Source organism: Elephantulus edwardii, unplaced genomic scaffold (assembly GCF_000299155.1).
Source record: "Elephantulus edwardii isolate Elephantulus edwardi_28Jun2011 unplaced genomic scaffold, EleEdw1.0 scaffold00045, whole genome shotgun sequence".
Taxonomy (NCBI): domain Eukaryota; kingdom Metazoa; phylum Chordata; class Mammalia; order Macroscelidea; family Macroscelididae; genus Elephantulus; species Elephantulus edwardii.
The window spans coordinates 17684699-17691473 of NW_006399795.1; the positions used below are offsets into that span (position 1 = coordinate 17684699).

Genomic DNA, 6775 nt, shown 5'->3' on the forward strand with positions numbered 1-6775 from the left:
GTTTTTTAATGTGTGTACCGTCTAATTAGATCTGACTGGTACAGGAGGAGATTGTCCCTCCTTCCCCGGCAGAGCATCTGGTGGATTCGAACCGTGCACCTCTGGGATTGTAGTTGCAGCTTCTTGCCACTAGGCCACCAGAGCTCCCCAGGAAACATTTTCAAGTCACTTGACAATCAATAGAGTTGATACACTAAAAGACAGATTGCCAAAAATGTAGATATTTGGTGTATTGCCCACTGGCTGTCTTTTAAGAGTTTCTGGAAAAGCCTTTTATATCCTAAATGTGAGCACGTCTCCATAGACAATTTGCAGTTTCCCAGAAGCTGCATCAGAAAGCATCTGTAACCCAGGGATGAATCAAGTGTTCTTTTCTACCAAGAGAAGCTCAGCGACACTAGCATTGAGAATAGATCTCATGATTCCTCCTGGCTGGGGGCCTGCCTCATAAACATAAGCATTTGTTAGGTCACCAGCTTTCCTTTAAATTCTATCTGTCAGCCTCAAATCCAGGAGAAAGTTCTGGGACAGTTGCTTTAGTGCATGTAGTTTGAACAACTTAATAATTTCCTGAATTGTGAGCTAAGGCAGTGCATAGGTTGAGCTTCTCTGTAGCAGCCACGAGCGCACAGTTCTATTCGTAGCATTTATTATTATTATTATTAATAACATTTTTAAAGGCCCATTATTGCACAAGTGAATAATCAGGCCTGTTTCCTAGCCTCTCTTAATATGGAAACTTCACTGACGTTTGAAGGTGACCCTGCTGGGATCTGAAATATTGATGACACCGCTTCCAGCATTACAACACACAAGCCATCACAGTATAATAAATGCCAGAGAAGTAGTGGAAAGGAAGTATTAGCTCCATCTAAACGCCTGAAGCATAGAAAAAGGCTTTAAACCAAACTGATAACTTTCCAATCAGGAGCATAAGTCGATCACCAAACAGAAAAGCTTGCAATTCATGGTAGACACAGACAGCAGCTGGAATTTTGTGTTCAAAAGGAAAGAGGCAATCCCAGTGAAAGATGAGAAAAGGAGACCTTACTGATTGATGCCCAAGTAGAACTTTGAGGTTCTACTCAAATATGATTTAAAGGTCTTTAGAATCCCAAATATGTCCTCACATCTGAGCCTAGAGACACAGGTCAGATCTTTTGGCCTGATGCATTTCAGGCTCCTTTCAGACTAAGCACCCATGCCCCTTGTCCTGATGCCTGAAATAATTGCTGTTCTGCCTCACCTAAGGGATGTGTGTGTCACATGTCACACCTGTGGCCCAAACCTATTCCTTTCATTTCGTCAGCATTCCTTTGTTCTGGTCAACCTGGTATCTGACCTTATTCCTATAACCTCACTCAAGGTACCCAGTGGGAGCCTACCCAGTGATTCTGCTCTGTCTGAATTTCCTCCCTTGCCGTCTTCTGAAGGACAAGTCTCCCTCAACTCAACATCTTCTCGTCTTCCAGGGAACTCAACTATCCTTCCACTCTATTTTAGTGTTTATTCAACATCTATCTGGGAATTATGCCACTTTTGGTTCTCTGTATTCCTCAATTGGTTTTTTTTTGTTTGGGTTTGCTGTTGTTGTTGTTGTTATTTGTTGTGTGCCATCAAATAGGATCTGACTAGCACAGGAGGAGATTGTCTCTCTTTCTCCAACAGAGAATCTGGTGGATTCGAACTGCACACCTTCGGGATTGCACTGCAGCTTCTTGCCACTAGATCACCAGTGCTCCCTCTTTGTTCTTCAAATTGTGTTAGTGTTGTCTTTATGTGCCATCAAGTTTCCTGTGACTCATAGCGACCCTAAGTACAATGCTGTCAGTCTAGGGACTAAGGTGAGCTTAATCCAAGCAGTGGTCTTTGCAATTACTTGCTGTGCTTCAGAGAGCTGGCCATATGCCCAAAGTATGTGAGAGAGGCTTCAAAAATCCAAGCTTCCAAGGAGAAACTTGGTTTCACCCTCTCCAAGACAGACCTATTTGTTTTCTAGGCAGTCTATGGTATATTCAATACTCTTCTCCAGCACCATCTTCTCCTGTCATCCTTACTTATTGTCCAGCTCTTTGATGCACAGCAAGTAATTGAAAAAACCATGGCCTGGATTAAGCTCACCTTAGTCCCTAGACTGACATCATTGCTCCTCAACACTTGACAAGGTCCCTGAAAATAGACTTGCAAATGCAATTCATCTTTTTTTCCTGACTGCTCTGTGCCAAGAGTGTTGATTGTGGGGCCAGGCAAAGTGGAATTGTTAACAACCTCAATCCCTTCTCCATTTATCATGGTGCTGTCAATTGGCCCATTGGTGAGAATCTTTGTCTTCTTGGTGTTGAGTCTCCATGTTGAAAACTACAGTCCTTGATCTTTTGCAGCATCAGGTTTTCCTCAATTGCAGCAAGCAAAGTTGTGTCATTTGCACAACACAGGTTGTTCATGAGTCTTCCTCTAATTCTGATGCCACATTTCTCCTCATAAAGTTCAGCCTCCAGAATTATCTGTTCTGCATATAGATTGAAAAGGTATGGAGACAGGACCCATGCCTGATACACTCTTTTCCTTATTTTAAACTATGCAATGTTTCCTTGCTCTGTTTTGATTACTGCTTCCCGGCCCAAGTATAGATTTGGCATGAGCACAATCAAGTGTTCTGGGATTCCATTTTTCTCAAGGTTAGTCCCAATTTGTTGTGATCCACACAGTCAAATGCCTTCGCAATAGTCAATGAAACACAGATAGACATTCATTCCACTGGTCCTCTTTGTTTTCGGCCAAGATTCATGTGACATTGGTGATAATGTCTCTACTCTATGGCCTCTTCTAAATCCAGCTTGTATTTATGGTGGGTTTCTGTCATTTTTTGGATAAACTTTATCAGGATTTTGCTTGCATATGAAACTAGTGATGTTGTTGTTGTTGTTAGGTGAGTTAGTTGTTGTTAGGTGAGTTGAGTATGATTCATAGTGACCCTATGAACAATGACCTGAACCCTATTCAATCCTGTGCCATCCTCACACTTCCTAACACGCATGGGCTCATTGCAGTCACCAATCAATCCACTCGGTTGAGGGTCTCTTCTTCATTAACTCCTCACCCTTGCCAGCATCATGTCCTTCTCCAAGAAATGGCATCTCGTAACAACAAGTCCAAGGTATGTGAGGCAAAGCCTCATCATTCTTGCCTCAAGGAGCACTCTGGCTTCATCCTCTCCGAAACATATCTGTTTGTTCTCTTGACTGTTGGGGGATGTTCAGTGCTCTTCTCCAACACCACAGCTCAAAGACATAAGATCTTTCCCTGTCATCCTTATTCATTCTCTAGCTCTCAGATGCATAGCATTTAATCAGAAAGACTACGACCTGAATCAGACACACCTTAGTCCTCAAACTTACATCATTACTCCTCAATAATTTGGAGAGGTCCCTAACTGCAGATTTTCCTAATGCAATGCATATTCTTCTTTCCTGACTGCTGGTACCTAGGGTGTTCGTTGTGGCTCCAAACAAGATGAAGCTGTTGACAGTTTCAATTTCTTCTTCTATCTATCATGACACTGCTTATTGGTCCAATGGTAAGAATTTTTGTTTTCTTTCTTTTTTTTTAACTTCAGAACACTTTATTGTGCTCATGAGAACTTGTACACGAATCAGTCATGTACGTTTGGACATGGGTTAAAATCTGGGAATTTGTATCCTTTTACTAAATCCGCTCAGTCTCTAGGGAGCTCTGATGACATAGTCCACAGCAGGTTGTGCTGCTAACCCTTTCAAGGGCTGTGCGTCTCAAGTTGTTCCAATCCAGCAGCAGCTCCATGGGAGAAAGATGGAAGGTCTCCTCTCATTGCATGACAGCCTCAGAAATCTGATGGCACTGGAACCAATTTAGCAACAGGGAACGGTGAGTCAATCTGCGTACTGAGAACGTACTCCCAGAAGGTGGACTACATGACAGCATCAGGAAGACTCAGTAACAAACTTACGTGCAGGCCGCCGAAAGCGAAAAGGACTGGAATCACGTAATTAGAAGCAATACTTAATTTGTGTTACTCTGGTGCAAGTGTTTATCTTTGTGATTGTTGGTGGAGTTGGTTTTCATTGGCCCAGCTCGTTCATCCTCGTCAGGAACCTCATTCAGCCTCTTCCTCTTCTCATACACCACAATGACATGACGAGGATGATGATTTCAGCCAGATACCCCAGGAAAGGCCAGAGGGGGGCCAGGTGGCTCCGTACCCATAGGATGGTGACGATGGACGCAGAGCCGATGGAGTTGGTGGCATTACCCTGATACTCGCCAGGGTCTTCTGTAATCTGGAGGTTCACTATGTTCAACTCGGTGTCATTTTCCTTGTTGACGATGGAGAAGTGGCCAGTGGTGGTGTTAATCTCCAAGAATCCACCGTTCTCCTTCTTCAGCCATACCCACTCTGGGTGTGGGTAACCAGCAAACTTGCAGTACATCCTGGCATCCTGCCCTTTATTCTTGTTCTTGCTCCATTTATGGCCAATGAGTAATCCTTTCATAAGTGTAACAAGTAGCACTATCATTGAATCTTACCTTTGTAGCAGTATTGACACCCTCTTTCCTCCCAGTGGTATTTATTCCCTACTTCTCGCCACACAGAATTTATAGTTGATGCTCACTGTGATGGAGTTTAGTAGAGAAGTAACCTGAGATCAAGATTAACTTGGAAGTAACAGAGACGAAATCAAAGTCATGAAGGACTGTAGCAAGGTCTGGACGAGAACACATCTTTCCCTCTTTATTCTAGGGGTCTCGGTCTTTCTGTCTTGGTCTTGCAGGCCTCCTCTCAGTATTCAGAGAACATATCTTTCAGGCTCTGAAGACCGTGATTCTCAAAGACTCCTTTGGACATTGCTCTGCTTGGCAAGTCAGCCTTCTTGTTCCACTAAGTCCACTGTCGCTGCCTCGCTCCACGGGCCAGGAAGCCCACCACATTCGTTCTCTCCACTATTCTCCTGGTTCTGTTTGCCATCTGACTTGGTCCTGGATCTAGGACATTCTCAGCACAGGGACTCCAGGACCAAAGGATGTGCTCCACTTACTCCAGGCTGTTCTTGATAAGACTGAAGTCCCTTTCAACCTCTATGATCTTAAATAAAAAGGTGCTTTAATCTCATTGGATGAATTTTATGCTCCTTGTTTTCATAGTAATGGACCAATCCCCTCTCTGAACTAAACTGGCCAATTGTTTGCAAGCAGTTCCATCTTTTTGTAGAATATCTGACATTTTCTGTGGGCACTGATGGAGGAGCTATTTTCCAGGGGGAAAGGACTTCTCCAAAGGACTAGAGCGACTCTAACAAGAGCAACTGCAACAACTCAAGGCCCAGGGAAAAGGGTCCCAAACGGTTCTCTCTCTCTTTTTTTTATGTTTTGATTTTTCATAGAACCAAGGCAAAAAGCTACTTTTTTAAAAGAAAAAAGAAAATTTCGGCCAGCTCTGGTGGCCTAGTGTCAAGAAGCTACACTGCAATCCCAGAGGTGTGCAGTTCAAATCCACCAGATGCTTTGCTGGAGAAGGAGGAACAATCTCCTCCCGTACCAGTCAAATCTGATTTGATGGTACACACACACACATACACACACAAATGACAAAAATAAAACAAAATTTAAAAGGTCTCTAAGAAAATTCCTGGATTTCAAGTTCCTTTTCAGGATCTCATGTCCTCCTAGTAGGTTCTACCCAGATGTGACCTCAGATTCTACAGCGCAACCAGCTTTGTTTTTTCTCTCTCTTTGATCCACTGCCCGCTCTTTGAACTAGTGGCTCTTTTTCCTTACAGGTGGGAATGGTGAACCTTCACCTCATGTACTTCAAGCATTTTGTCAGAAGAGACCAGGTCTTGGGAAAACACTTCATTCTGGTAAAGATGAGGGTCAGCGAAAGAGGAGAAGACCCTCAATGAGAGGAACTGATGCACTGACTACAACAACGGACTTTAACATGACAGAGATAGTGACGCAGGTACAGGATAGGGCACACAGGTTTGCAGGTTGTTGATAGGGAGTTGCTGGCTTGATGGCAAGGAGTTGCTTCCAATCCAGACACACAATTTTAATCCACCAGCTGTTCCATGAGAGAAAGCTGGACAATGGACAACACCTAACAATAACAGCAACAACAACAACTCTTTCTTCATTCTATTTTCTTACAACTGCACCAATGTCTTTTTTTCCAGGATTCCAGGCCTCTTACTGAGTGCTGTTGAATCCATTCCAGCTCAGGGACCCCATGTGATAGAATACAATGCTCTATGGAGCAATTTCCAGCTTAAAGCTCTTAATTCTTTGAAGTTTTCTTTGACATTATTCCTTAGTCTCAGAGTTATTTGCTAAATGTTATGATTCATCTCTCTGCACTTACTTTATGTCTGTTCCTTTTGGTTTCCACTATTACATGCCCAGGCCAGGACCAGTTCCTTTACGGCTCTTTCGTAATCAACCATGTCCAAACTGTCAAATGAATTTCTCTTAAATTGTAGATTTTTATCATGTTCCAGCCCTATTCAAAAAGCGTCCGTTTTTAAGGAGGATGTGATGTGTTGTTTTTGCAATTTAAAAAGAAAAAAAATATTGTTTTTAGAAGTTCCAATACCAAATTATAAGGACTGAATCTTGGCCCGGGATTCAAGGTCCTTTCTGTATCTCCCTTTGATCCAGCTTCTTCCTGAGATAATTTGTTGGTGAATGACATTTTTTTTAAAAAAGGGTTTAAATAGAGAATTTTCCTAAACTTTTAATATTG

The 6775-nt window shown here is 42.7% G+C and overlaps 2 pseudogenes; both read right to left on the minus strand.

Annotated features, from left to right (window-relative positions):
• LOC102861016 overlaps positions 1-3115 on the minus strand; it is a 20695-nt pseudogene extending 17580 nt beyond the window's left edge.
• Positions 3116-4038: 923 nt separating this feature from the next.
• LOC102861437 lies at positions 4039-4529 on the minus strand (annotated as a pseudogene).
• Between the last annotated feature and the right edge of the window lie 2246 nt (positions 4530-6775).